At 43.2% G+C, this 15,351-nt stretch overlaps 1 protein-coding gene across 1 annotated transcript in view; it reads right to left on the bottom strand.

Annotated features, from left to right (window-relative positions):
• The window catches only part of LOC122399470, a 374,300-nt gene extending 359,849 nt beyond the window's left edge, over positions 1-14,451 (bottom strand). The window contains exon 1 of the mRNA XM_043400169.1: positions 13,877-14,451. The gene's annotated coding sequence lies outside the window, so the exon portion shown is untranslated. The remainder of the gene's footprint in view (positions 1-13,876) is intronic.
• Between the last annotated feature and the right edge of the window lie 900 nt (positions 14,452-15,351).

Below are 15,351 nucleotides of genomic sequence, written 5' to 3'. Positions count from 1 at the left end.
CATATTTACACTATGCGCGTATAATGTAGAACGATAAGTCAAGACCGAATCTAAACTATGAATATTTCGGCTTCCAGTCCTAGACAACTTACCCTATGTAACTGCATATTTTTCGTGCATAAATATGATACGTTCCCCGCGTAGCTTACATGCATAAACGACCGTAGCCCTACTCGGAGAGATAGCGAGAAAGATTGTTCGGGAAAACGCGAATTTGTCACTACAGCTGTATTTACAACATGACCCATTTCTCCCAGCTCGAAGATCATCTATAAATTATGCACGGGACGGCCGTGTACGTGATATTAAAACGCCCCCTCCGCGTAATGTCTTCATGCATATGCAACGAGCGCGGAAAAATTCCAAAACAGAGGACCGTTAAGGGCAACAAAGAATCGCGATGTAGACGTCTAACGGCGTGCTCCGAGAAGCGAAGGTAAACGCGCCCCCTGTAATGCTTGAGAAATATCTGGCTTACGTCTAAGCTTGAAAAGTTCTTTCGAACGACCGTAAGCGTGTAATCAATATTTCTTTTAGTCGCGTTGGCTCCGGCGAACACGCGACAAATTTGGCACCGCGAAATGGTTACGAGTTTCGTCCGTTAAAATAAAATAATTAGAGCCTCGAGTTTAGGGAAAACGATATTTTTTCTCGCTAAACGACCACCAAAATACAGATCGAATGTATGGTATTACGATTCGGCTTTCAATGGTAACGATTAGTCCGCAGTTCAATTTCGTCTAAACTCAAACCCGCCTCTAATAAATGCATTTACCACGGCAACATACAATCAACGCAATTTATACAACAAAATCGACAGCTAACCGATAATTAACAACAACACGATTACATACTGAGTATACTAATCGATGCAATATAGAGACATGCTGATTTCGCTGTACAAACTGATACCAGTGCTCCGCGCACCCCCGGACCAGATCAACGCAGCTGGACAGCTAATGCTAAACCGAAATAAATCACTTGCGCATTTAATCTGCCGTTAAATTATTATCGGAGGCTTCTATTTTATCGCGACGTCCACGAGCATCAATTAATTATTTCGACTTCCGTTCCGGTGCGCGGGAACAAAAATTCCTAGCCGAAACCGCGCCGCGAGTATATTCGCGAGAAATTCGTGCGACTCGAAATTTCGCATTATTTCGCTTCCGTGGCCGCCAGCGAAGCACTTTCGTCCATTAATATTTAACCAGTCGTGGCAGTCGATACTCGTTCGATTGACATGCGAGTGACAGCCAAAACTATTACGTAATCCACACGTGAATTCTATATACCTACCCGTAAGCACCACGCCGTTTCCCCCAAAATTATAGCCAATGAATGCTCGAGCACGGAAACGACGATAATTCCTTTCCAATTATATACCGATTTCGGTCAACATTTTTCTCCGCAACGTCGGCCAAAATACGCTTCTCGTTTTTCAATTCGACGAACGAACGAACCAAAAGCCTTTCAAACGAACCTCTGTGCTGCAAATCGATAACGCTCGTTACGACCACGCGGATCGTGAATCCGAAAATCGCAGAACGGACGCATTATAACTCTTCTGTTCCAGGTTTATTCCAAAATCGCGGGGAAAAATATTTTTGTGTACGTTAAACAACGTGTTATCGACTACTGATAATAATTTGGCATTTTGCAATTAAAAAGATATTCAAAGGATTCGAAATATATGTAGATGTTGGTAAGCTGCGATTCGGTCTGGTGCGTCCGACCATTGCTCGATATTTCTACTTAAATTCGTATTTCTGGACGCTCGCGGTCGAGTTAGATCCATGATATTTTATAACACGGTCTTTTCCTGCTTCTATCAAGACCGCGAAAACAGTCACCTTCGAAATACATAAATTTCACTACTAAATTTATTTCGCGTTACGAGATTTATCCGCGGACGCCTTGAGGAAACACTTTTATCCCGCGTTGACGATTCCCAATGAATCGATCCACGCTTCGAACGAATTCCACGGTGTGTGAGAGAGAAGGTGACCACCGGGTTCGAAAATGAGTCGAAAACTGTTCAACTTTTACGGAGGATGCAAAACAGGCCGGGCTTATCGCGCGCGCGCTCGCACGGTGATTTATCCCTCAGGATGTCGGAACCTCCGCCTCTGGTGGCCTACATACCGAGAGTTATGCCCGAGCCGTTGCACCGTGTCATACGAGTCACCACCGTGAGACGAACAAGGAAATAGGAGCATCACCTTGCTCGAGCATCGCAGGAAATTCCGATGACAACATCGAACACAGTTCAACGACTGCGTTCGCTAAGCGCCTAGCCGCGAAAATGTCGCCCGATAACCGTGCTCGTTTCGCCCCGTGTTTTTTCATCGATCGGATGAACCGATGAACGATAAATGCTCGTTGAAAATGAGCTCCTATCGACAAATCGAGTCGATAATATTTCTTAGGACCCGTAAGCCTACAGATAAATTAAAGGATCGCTTTACAATCTAACTATGATTTAAAACGAGACGGTGTTCAGCTATTGACGCAAGCAACACGTGGGTCGAAGATACATTTTTGCATTAACAGGATTCTGCGTATGCGTGATAGAGGGTACCCGGTGTTTTTGCGTAATTGGACAGTTATAATCTGACTGTCCGTAGCAATTAGCGTAATTTCGGTACTTAAGCAGAAAACACTTTTTCGCGATATGCGCGGTTTATCGCATGTTGATCGTTGCCTAGCGTGCGTAACGCGGCTTCCAACCGCGGCCACCGAAATCGATACGCCAGGATATTACCGATATTAACGTTTTCCTTGCACAGGGTGGAAAGAAATACTCTGTTGTGATTAACATAAGGAAGTTCTACATCATCGGATCGGCCGAAATAAAATAAGTTTCCCGCAAAACTGACCTTAACTTTAAAGTTTATAAAATGAACCACTTTGATGGACTCCTAGAAACAACGACAAAAATGTTGTTTGTGCCAAAGATTTATAAGAACGTTCGGGGATCTCGATGATCAACGAGGCAGAGATATTCCAAGCGTGGCGCGGAAACGGTCGCGATATTGCGGCAAACTTCCGCCATTTCCGCGGGACTAATACAATTCCGTGGAAGTTTAACAATCCGCAGCAACTAGCTAAACTAAACAGATTTCGTTGCGCGAGGAAACGTCAATTGGGACGTACGCGTTTGATTTTAACAACTTGTATACACCAATACCGAGTCGACGCGAGCCTCGGCCGTAACTGACGGCTTGACGTTTGCACGGCTGATGTGTACTGATTTTGGATTTCCATCGGCTGGAACGTATATTCACCGCGTCACGGGTAATGAGGAAATCATGCCGCGTACAATTAATCCTGGTCGAGTTGAAATCGTTTCGACGAAATACCCTCAATTACCGACAGCGATATTGCCAAGACGATCGACGGGACTGCCGTCCCCCGAATCATTTGTTTAAACCAGTGGCGCGCAACCTTCTCCTCCCACCGAACCAAACAAAATAAAATAACAATTACGGGGTCTCGAATCGTCTATACGAAAGAATTACACCAGCGTTGCATGTATTTTTCAACGCGTTTCAATTTAACCGGAAAGGGGGGGGAATTGAAATAAAATAGCTTCGTGTGTAAACAGTCTCGCTAATCGATGGGAATTTAAACCAACTTGACCGTTTCGTTTCGACGCTATCGCGATGATTTCTCGGAGCGTCGAAAACGATCGAATGCGGTGGATCGGGAGAAAGAAGAGACGATGGGGGTATGGGGGGGCTGAAAAAAGAAATTGGTTCGCGAAACTCTTTCAAACGTTATCTCTATTGGCAGGCTAGATAACCGACGGGTATTCTGATCGCGCTTCGGAACGATATCGTGTTCCCTAACCGTAATGCATGACGCGGATGCGTCCGTGTAGGTGCGCGCGATGCAAAGAAGGGAGGCGACTGGATAGGCAACCGGGGGTGTAACAAATAACGCCCCCGCGCACTTATCTGAGTCATGCACTTTTCAGTGACAAGGGCGTATGATTTATTGCCCACAAGCTTGCTACAATGAGTCCAGGACGTGTTAAACTGACCGCGTTCATCATTAAAATTAATGGGTATTGGATACCGGGGGGCCGCGCCGCCGGAGGAAATGGCGGCTGGGGGCAGTCGGGACAGACAGAGAGGTAGTTCGCGCGGAAAAAGGCGTCGTAATCATTTGCTCGTTCTAATTACTCGCGCCGTGATCCCAAGTTCTGCTACGATATAGGTACAGAGATATGTACAACAACTTTTCTTAACCCTCCGGAGCTCGAAGAAACGTACAAAATTCTCAATTTAGGGAGGAAAAACGTTTTAAACGATTTTTACTTTCCGTAGAATACAGACTTGGATGTAAAACGCGGTGAAAGAATTTTTTCAAAAGCTCTTATCGCGCCGGAGCGGAGATGTTTTCAGGTTCGAGCAATCTTACGCGAGAGTTGGACGGTCGGGGATGGTCTTTTCGAAAGGATTCTCGATGAGTTCTGACGATTCTTTGAGTGTTTTGCAAACGTAGTTGTGTCGCGTACCTTCTGTATTCCAGGACGAGTTTAGACGATTAAACTCCGATTAAAATCTAACTTTAAACCGCGGGTCAGGAGGCGGGGATTCGAATCAAGGGTTTTTACACGGTTATCGTGTGTCGATTTATCTGAACTCGAACCGAAAACTCATCGACATCTACGGAAAAAGTTTATTTTAGTTCGGGAAGGAGTTTCACTTTAGTTAAAAAGGTTATTCCGGTAGACATTGATCGAGCAATCCTTCGTACGCTCGGCCAACGTCTATTCTACTCGGTCACAATTACTGTGGTTATTAATTCTGGTTTACCATGCTTCGAAATTTCACGCTTCTCTTTTCTGTGCTATTTACTTTAACGCGAGAGAATACAGCGACTCTCAATAATAATTCTATTCAAAACTTGCAACAAATCGGGAACAGAGATCTTCGATTCTCGGTTATATTTATAATACTCTCCATCGAACGGAACCGTAATAAAAAATGGAAAATCGTGTAACATGGAGGCTCGTAAAATGAAACTGTAAATAATAAACGTAGGTCGTGCAATAGAAAATTGATAAGCAGATTCTTTTTATCTGGTAAACGGTTATATATTATCGAACTGATTTCCCAGAAGTTTCGTACCGGCGAAATGGTTTACAGTCCCGCGGTCGCGCCAGGGCTTCCACGAATATCGAGGGAATATTCATCGGAAAAGAACAGTGATTACCGCAGGTGGTCACTGGGTCAAGTATAACTTGAAGTGAAACGCGAAAGCGGTTGTTACGCTCAGGTGGGACTTCTTTCTCTAGAATTATACGGAGTGGTCCACTAGAAACACGTCCGCGTTAACATCGTCGCCATTATAAATAATAGCGACAAGCGTTGCTTATAAAAGTTGCATAATTTCGAGAGGGGAGCCATAATACGGCCGTAGTAGCTTGTAGGCGGAGGCGTGGAAGAGATTTCAAAGTCCACTTCCTCTTTCTCGAATTTAATACACGGTTTCAAGCGGCAGAATTTCATTTTTATTTCATCATGTCCGATCAATTTTTAAAATGTTGAAAAATTCACTACGAAACGTTGTTGACGCGATAGTTCCGGTCGTGTCCGGTGAACGAAACTATATTTTTGAAAGACTCTAAAATAATATGCGATACGAGGACAGAACATGTTTTTTAAATGGCAAAGTGGAGGTTAAATATTTTATGAAAATAAAAAAGGAAAAAAAAAGACTTAAGTATACGACAGAGTTCCTTTCTTATTTTCTCTTTATAAAATATTCAACTAGTACCTTCCTGGTTCCTACAAAATTTCTATTATCGTGTCGTGTATTGTCTTAGGTTCTTAAAAAAATATAACTTGGATCTTTTTCTTTCGTCAAGTACACTGTCAGTGACTGTATATTTTCAAAACTAAGAATAATGTTGATGGGGGCTATCGTTTTACCCCCGACTGTAAATAAATATGGAAGAACAACAGCGTTACAGGGATCGTTCCGTAATACATGAGCGAAGGCTGTCCCAGTGAAAGAGTTTCTCGATCGCGTGGCGGTTCTGTATCGAGGACAGAGAGTGATTTCAGCGATTCACCAGGTATGTAACCGTCTCGTCGAGGATGTAGCACTTCATTCGACTTCCAGTATATCCCATCATCTCGCCGGACCATCTCCGCTATTCAATACCCATTAATTTTAATGGATGTTGGCGGTTAGTTTAACACGTTTCATACTCGCCGTCACAATGGACCGTCGGGTTCCGTAACAATTTCGCGACGTTGAACGTTAAACACCTGAGATGCGCCGTACGATTGACGCAAATGACTGCAACACATTCTACGTGCAGCTTTACGACCGGCACGGAAGTGCTTTTTACGCGAGCACGCGTTTACGCGAACCTTCGCCAAGTTTTACATCCGGCGCGTATTACGAATTTCAATTCGCGCGACCCACCACCACCTCCTCCTCCTCCATGCTCGCCGTCGTGTGAGTTAAAATTCAACCAAGGGGATGGTCCTATCGATTTTCCAACAACGAAGGTGAATTTTATTCAGATACACGACGAAGGTCGCGTTAAAATCGCAAAACTTTTGTTTTTAACCCTTCCGGTACTATTGCAGGCACGGTTAACCTGCTTGAAACTGTTCGATAAAGTATTCGTCCGATGCAATAGTAGGGCAGGTGTTTCAAGTGAATTTACAAGTAGTTTGACCCCTTCTCTAAGAGGCGTTCTAAAAAATGTTTTATTTTTTTCATGACTGGTGCGAAAAGACATTTCTAGCCGCGAGTGCCGTACACGCTCAACATTTCGAAGTGTGCTTTTATGGGCGCACACAAAGGAACAGAAAATGTCACGACAAGTGGCTGCAAAATATATAAAGAATTCGAAGGCGTTTAAAAACAAGTGGATGATGCATTTCATGGAAAAAGTTGACGATTTTTCAAAATGTGGCACAAAGCGAACGACAAGTCGACTTTCGAGACGTTTGGCTAAAGGCTGGAGTCTGAGATATTTGATAAAAATATTTCTCAGGTATCAACACTTGCATTTCCTGCCAAGAACAATTCACTTTGTGCCCCTTCGTGTATTTCAATTTCGTTTAGGGAACGTATTATAATTCGTTCCATAAATTCTGCATCCACTTTTTCCCCATTTCGGTATTTTACATGCTCGGCTACGTATTTACCTAATAGGGGCCATAGACATAACGATTTACTGTGCGATAAGTTGTACGTAGAATTGAAACGATAATTGCATAGCAGCGCCGTACTGCCATTCAACACGCTCGCCGTACACCAGGTTCTACAACTACCCCGCGCATTTTACAATCATCGTCCAAAGAGTCGTATCAACGATAATTGTGCAAACTATTGTACGAAAACTCGTTACGTCTGTGGCCCCTGTAAGTATTTCGAAAACGCTAACACCAACGAATAAAGGAAACCGCTTTCCAACCATTGCATTCTCCATCGTAAACAATTTGTCATTATTACGTTCTCGTACAAAGGCTTGTTAAACGATACAAATTCAAAAAACCAAACGAGTAAATTAATTTGAAATTCCGATGATTCTGTTGTTCGCAATATTTTATACGATAATAAAGAAACGTATAATGTAGGGTTCCTGAGTATGTTGCCCCAGGAACCGGTGGAGGATCTCACTTTTTTTAATTAAATTCTCTTCTTACGTGCAATACATTCGTATCGCTTTTTGGCCGATAGGAGGAGGAGATCTAATCCCGAACTTTTGTATCGTCGAGTGATTATCGAGGATACGCGCGAATGGGACTCGCCTCGATCGCTAATGAACCACGTTGCAACAATGAAATTTCACGGGCAGGTCGACGATCGCAAATAAGGGGCGAAAGGAGGGGGCAAGGAACGCAAAAGGAGAGGAGACGGTGCAGGTAAATCGATCTGTCGGCGCACGTAACACGCGGTTAAGTAGCGCGTTAAAACTCCGCGAACGTTCCGGGTATGCTTTCAGCATATTTGCAGAGGACTCCACTCTTGCGGCGCATGCACGCACACGTGCACACACACACACACACACACACACGCATCCAGAGAGTGTGCACGGTGGGTGGATACCATCCGGACGTTTGTATGGTCACGTGAAACGACAACGGAATTGAGTCGCGCGGCATAACCTCCTGATGGGGGGTGGGTTTCTTGAGAAGTTGGGATCATCGGGACGCGCGAGCGCATCCACGCGGAACGAAATAACGACAGTCGTTTCTTTGTTCGCGGAACGCGCGATCGATCATCCGCACGATCGATGATGATTGCTTCGGGGTCGGTTCCCTTTGGCATCCCCGTGCTTCGATCTCGAAATATATTCGCGAAACGTCGCCCGATGACTGACAGAGTTTCGGGAGTTCGAGGAAAATTGGAAGCACGCGTGAAAAACGATGTTTTCCCAAATTTGCATTCGACGTTCATTTTTTGTCTGCGAACTCGAAAATATCGAGATAAATAAACGAACCGGATCCGCTTGAGAATTCTGGATACAAATACTAAATATTGTTCCTATAGTTCTATTAACATTTTGTTAGTCCCTCGTGCTAAACACAAACGGTCCTGTAACAACGTGAATTCCCAGTTTACTTTGGTGTTTCGTATTGCATTAGACGGATGTATGTTGACTTGTGGGAGCCCGATTGTATGTCTTCCGTGCTTCCAAAGATATCATAGACTCAATTAGGCGCAACTGCAATCGTATCGTCCAAGTTTGCAATTATGTAAATTATATCAAGCGCACGGAATGTTCAATGATCGAAATCATTTGCTTGGGTAACGATTACGCGTGTGAAACAGAACAAAGAACGATCCAACCCTTTGTCTAAAAATTCTTTACGGTGGAAACATCGTACGCGAAAACCCCTGCGAGGAAATCCAATGGTTTAACTATGCTCCGTCATAGGGAAAAATTAATTCCGGGCAACTTTGTTCAGCGGAGCCGAAGGGTATTCTCCATCACTGCAGAGGAGAAGACAAAAACTAGAAACTCAAGAGACATCGCGGCGGAGCATGCTCCGACTACCAAGACAATTTTTATTCCCGAATTTATCGAGCAATTCTCCCTTATAGAACGAGGTCAATGGATATTTTCAATTACCGTGTAACAAATTGGATAGATAGAAAATGGACTATCAGAAATTCTGGCTACCAATGAAATATCATTTCCTCGTTCATTAAATATTTAAAACGGAACGTTCAACTTCCCTCGGATACTTACGACTCGTTCCCGATCTAAAACAGTGGCGTTTGCATTTTCCTCTCAATTATGGAAATATGAAGGAGGAACGCCGGGAACTTCGAGTATCCCGAGCATAGTTAATTTCTATTACATTTGTATATTTAATCTTCCCTCGGAGGAGTAATCGTGCCAACGGGCCAGAGATTCCAGAACTTTCGATAAAACTGTAAATAACGACGACTATGGGAGCTCCGTGTTCCGCAAAGAGTTCCGTAACCCTCCAATTAGCGGGGTTTGTTGAAAATATTACTAACGCGGCCGAATAACTCTTCGCCCACGCGATCCTTGCCTCGAGAAAACGTTGTATTTGTCTTCGTCGCTCATAGACAGCTCTCTAATGTCTACATGTGTGGACAAAGCTAATGCTTGGATAAATTGCTTCTTTTCACGACTCGAGATCAAATTCTGTTCTCTCGTTCGCAGAGAAACGACGATTGTTAACAGAACGGTCCCTCGTCGCGACAAAGATTGATCAACGCAAGAACCGAATCCGCTTTCGAGTTGGAAATCGATCATCGATCGTTGCTCGAGACGAATATCTCGAATTTATAAATTTATTTTTCTTATTGGTATAGATAAATACCTCGATTGTGTACCATATGGTCCAAATAAAGCGTTACAAGCTGTTTTCTCGAAAGCCAATAAAGATATCGACTACAACATTTTCTTTCTTCCATTGGGCAGCTTCTTTTTTTTTATTAGATTTGTTTCCCTGTAACTTTTCCGACCGTATTATATACCGAGTAAACTTCTGCTACAGAGAACTTCATTAGCCTAAGCGCAAATACTTCTCGAGACAGTTCAGCGCAAGTTCCAAGAATCTGTTAAAAAGATCGTGTCTTCGAAAGTATTTTCTATCGTTTCTAGAGTTCCATCAACCGGTACAGTTTATACCCATAATTCTAAAACGCTGTTTACCAGAGACGAACGCACAATTGCCAACGAACTATAACTCATAAAGCAAATGTTGGAGATCAACTCCACGGTATAAAAGAGTTATGAAGGATAATAAAGCGTTCCACTTGCTATCCAACGTTCCGTTTCGAGATTCGATTACGGTCAGTTCCCATATCGAGTTAGATTCGTTAGCGGTCCTATTCATTTCCACTGAATAACTAGTATTAGCTCTCAGTCTCCGCATTAAATAATGCGTAATTATAATGGATTAAAAAATTACGGGATTAAACTACACTCGAATAAAATGTTCGACTAAAATTTTTAGTAAAACGTATGTGTTCTCTAGCCGATAAAATAAGAGCTTCATGCGTTACGCTATAATATTAACGCGTGTTAAAACTGACGAGTGACTTATCGTCCCACGGAACGAAGTTATGCCAGTGGAATCGTATTGTACGAATAACTCGTGATTATTCCTGTATCGTGTAAGTGGATCATTTCTACCTATATCATTGCCAATCAACGAATGAAACTCGTGTAACGAGTCACTCCGTAGGATTTTATTGCCTAAAAAACCTTCAACATATTTTATTTGAAACAAAGTAAGAAATAATTAAATTTTGATCCTGAAAATAATTGCTGTTCTGTAACTTTTCTTTACTTTAATGAGCAACACTTCGGATACCAGTTTTAAAAAAGCGCGCTACGATCAACTCGTGCGTCATAACGCTGGAAAACGTATTTACGCGTAACAAAAACATGAACGCGAAACGTAGAAAATATTAGCGGGAAAAATAGTTGCCTCTGTAATTGGGAAATATTTACAAGCGTCGGGCGAACAAATTCAGTTGTTAAATTTTACGTTTATGCGCGAAACAAAGCGAAACGACTAAACACGAGCACCGACGTATGCTTTGTTAGACGAAATTGTGGCTTCGTTTAGAAAATTTCCCATTGTTTGTAATTTTCCTGCGAAATAGCTATCATTACGGGGAACAATAATTGCGTATCGTGTTTCTGCAGAAATTTTACCAAGTTCCATCATTTTACATAGAATTTAATTTCAAGATTTCTTATAATAAATTTAAATACTTGCAATGTCTTTCCATAAACCATTCAATTTTGATGAAAAAGTATACATGGTGTTTAATGGGAGATTCTAGAGGCCAAAATAAGACGAAAATCAAGAATATCAATTTTTTGATTGAGACTTCGTTAAAAAGTTATTAAAAAATTATATTTAAAAATTTAAAATTATTCTGGAAAAATTATTTTCGGTTGCGGAGGTCAATTACAATAATTTTTGGTGAATAGATATACCCCTGCAACCCTACCCATTTTTGAGAAAAAAATTCGTGTAGGTGTGAAATTTTTCGACAAAATTAAAAAAATTATTTTTGATTGCAGGGGTCGATTGCAATCATTTTTGGTCAATACACATACCCTCGAAATCCTACACACTTTCGAGAAAAAAATTCGTGTATGTGTGAAATTTTTCGACGAAATTAAAAAATTTCAAATCGTCTTAAAAAAATTATTTTTGGTTGCAGGGGTCGATTACAATCATTTTTGGTCAATACACATACCCTCGAAATCCTACACACTTTCGAGAAAAAAATTCCTTACCGTATGTCTGACCATACCGTTGATATGTTTCACTGAAATTTCATGCGTATCTTTAAAACGTCATAACTTCTGAACGGATTGGAGGATCTTAATGTTTCAAAATGCAAACGACGCGTATTTTGATGAAGAATATGTAGAAATTGTAAGAATGTTCGATAAGTTGTTTCTTAACTCCGTAAAATTAGAAAAACTCCATGAAAGTGGTCCAATCTTCAAACGATTCTAGAATCTCCCATTAAAATTTTTCCCAGGGATGATCGAACACCCTGTATAATTAGAGTTTCATTTCTAGGAGAGCCAAGAATAGAAGAATAAGTTGTGCAGCTTTCTGGTTATGCGACTTATTTCAAATTCAGTGGGAAATACTTAAACGCGACGAGCGAACGAATTCACTTATTAAATTTTACGTTTATGCGCGAGACAAGAGAAAACAACGAAACTCGAGCTCGACGTATGTTTTGTTACTTGGAAGTACGGTTTCGTTTAGAAATGTTCAATTGTTAGCAATTTTCAACTGAGATAGCTTTCGTTACGAGGAACAACAATTGCAGATCGTGTTTCTGGAGAAATTTTACAGAGTGTTGGAATTTTCTACAGAATTTACCTTCGAGATTTACTTTAACACCTTGTTCGCAGTAGAAAGCATTGTCTTATAGCAAATTTTCCTTGATAATTTTCCAAAATTCTATAACGTAGTATAATTTCGATACTTGATTTACCATGAGCTCATTTTTTTTCAATATTCTTCTAATATTCGAATCCAGTAACATATTTATATTTGTTTCATGGGAATATATGATAAATTCAAAATATAAATTGGACTTCGTAATACAGTATACATCGAAATGGATTAAAAAGGAATTTATAAACCCTTTAAACTCTAAATTGACTTCCGTGTGCGAGGTCTAGAGAATTTTGTAATAGCCAGGAACTTAAACAGTTTTATCTGGACTGAGTTAAGTAGGTTTCTAGTATTTGTGTGACAACCGGAAAGAAAAGTAACCCTATTTACAAAACATACTGGTTTTAATCTTCAACTAATCCCACAGTACCCAAGAGAAAAACGGTACGCCTGGAACTTGGTTGCAGATTGCTCAGAATCTAGGGGAAAACTTGACCAACCGATAAAAATCCTCTTTGTCTTTGATGCAGGGGATTGTATTTACCAGTCGTAAATGGAAGCCGATGATTTACGGTAATAAAAGTAAACGACTACTTAATCCAACTACCGAAACGTAAATAAAATGCAAAGCTATTTTCAAATATGCTTCAATATCCGTTTTAAACATGTTACCATAAAGCACGGAACAGCTACTGAAACTATCCTTTTTAAACAAAAATTCGATAGCACTGGAATAACCAAACTTGTCAAAATGGAGGATTTCAGACTTCGAGTTTCAAGTCGGAAAAATTGTTAAGACGCTTTTATAAAAATTCGTATCGACTCGAATTTAATTATCTAGAACGATAGATCGTTAAGATGGCCATGAACGTAAATATTTCGAGCAAATGTTTACAAAGCGAAAGAGCAACTACACCTCGATAGCACATCAAATACATTCAATCAAACTTCCCAATAAATGAAAAACCAGGCAATTCAGTTATCGCAAACAAATAGGGCAAATACTATCTGTATTTAATGTGAGAGATGCAGTCGTGGAAAATGTTCCGAATAGTTTAACTTCCACGAGGAAATATTATATTTAGATTAAGTAATGATCTATTATCAACTTACTATATACGTTTGAGATCGATGAAGTATTTATCGAGAGCAACGTACGCCTAAATGGTAACCCGACGCGAAGAATTAACCGCGACCCGCCAAAAGATGGAACGTCAAAGATGTTCCATGTGAACGCAGCGACGTCGTTGTCGAGCAGTCGGCCGCGATTCTACTTCGCCCTTTCGCTGTAGTCGATTATAATTTCATTCTCTCAAATTTCCTGCCATTAACGCGACTGTGCCGAACCGTTCTCTAATTAAATCCCGGGCGTACAAGCACGAACAACTGCTCGGAGAGGATCGCGTCGTGGCAGCCAAGGAGGAAGGAGATCGACGAGCAGGCGATATATTTACAGGGTCGATCGCGTTCTCAACGGCGCTCACCTCAATTCGATGCACTGGTTCCGCTTGTCATTGATGCTGACGATCACGTCTCGTGGTTGTATCGTGTTGTCGTCGTTGCACTTTGCGGAAGTCACTTTGCCGCGCGACGGTCCACCAAGCTCGATCAAACGCTTGCACGCGTTCGTCGCTGGCTACCCCGGGGCAACAGCGACGAGAAAAGCCTTCCCCGACCTTTTTCTATACGACCGAAAAGATGAATCCGTCGTCGAGAGAACGGCCACGCGGGTTCGTGCCCTGTGATCGCGCACCGCTTCCGTCACTGGCGTTAAAAATCGGCTGATCTGGGCTACGTTGTCGCGCACTGCACTTGTACGACGCACGGATCCCCCGAATTCTCGATCCTTTTACTCGGCGCACTGTGTCATCGATTCGGACTTTCACACGCGCGTACGGAGGATCGCGTGCCACGAGGAGGAGGAGGAGGAAGAGGAGGTCCGGTTCCCGCGAGTTTCGGTACGCGGGACGCGATCGCGATCCAACGCACGATCGCCGCGGAACGCGACGCGGGGTTAAACGATTCGTCACACGCGAACGCGGGGGCGAGGACGGTGGTTGTCGAGATCGACGAGCAGTCAGCTGATCGCGACACGATCGACGGAGAAAGGGCGAGGGCGAGGGCGAGGGCGAGGGCGAGGGCGAAGGCGAGGGCGAGGGCAAAACGAAACGAAACGAAACGAACCGAACCGAGGAGCGGCGGGAGCGCGCGTGTTTGCCCGCGCGACGACGTAAACACTCGGCACGATAGCTCTCGACTGACTCGGTAGGGACGAGCTGGCGGCTCGGTTCGCGCAAGTGGCTCGGTAACGCGCAAGCTGTACTTTCGTGCGGCTGATGCTGCTGCTGCTGAAATCGGCAACCTGACAGTTTCTTGGTCTATCCCCCTCGTGGCTCCTTCACCTCTCGCTGCTCTCTGCACACACGAGCTCACGCTATCATCTCTATCTGCGCCTACGATTTCATACGTCACTCTCGAATCCCGCGGCGCGCTCCCCACCGTCCGTGCGCAAACCGTTCGCCCTTATCCCGATCCGTCGTGAGACTGACTGACTCCGGCTGACCGTTCGACCTGTGTACCTGCGCCGCGGCAGAGGCGGCCACGGTGGATCGCGAAAAGTAACTGGCGAGCCGACCGACCCCGATTGCCTCGAGTCTGCGCCCTAGCGACATTTCTCGTGTACCGGATATAAAATATAGACGGCAGCTACCCGTGTACGTGTACCTACGCGCTACGTCTCGCGCGCTCTCCGTTCCGTTCTGCTCCGTTCTGCTCCATTCTGCTCTCGACGCGCTCTCCTCTTCGTTTTACTTTGCCGCGCGCGTTTCCCGCTATCGCCCCGGCTACGCGATGCTTGAAAAGGAAGAAACCTACCAACTCCTCCCCACGCCCGAACCCTTCCTTCCTTCCTTCCTTCCTTCACTCTTTCTTCTACCCTCTCGCGCCATGCTCTTTCGCT

The sequence above is a fragment of the Colletes gigas genome, unplaced genomic scaffold (assembly GCF_013123115.1).
Source record: "Colletes gigas isolate AHSC1104 unplaced genomic scaffold, ASM1312311v1 Colletes_gigas_Sc00013, whole genome shotgun sequence".
Classification (NCBI taxonomy): Eukaryota; Metazoa; Arthropoda; class Insecta; order Hymenoptera; family Colletidae; genus Colletes; species Colletes gigas.
Note: the sequence above shows the minus strand (reverse complement) of the source record. Positions and strands in the feature narration are given on the sequence as shown.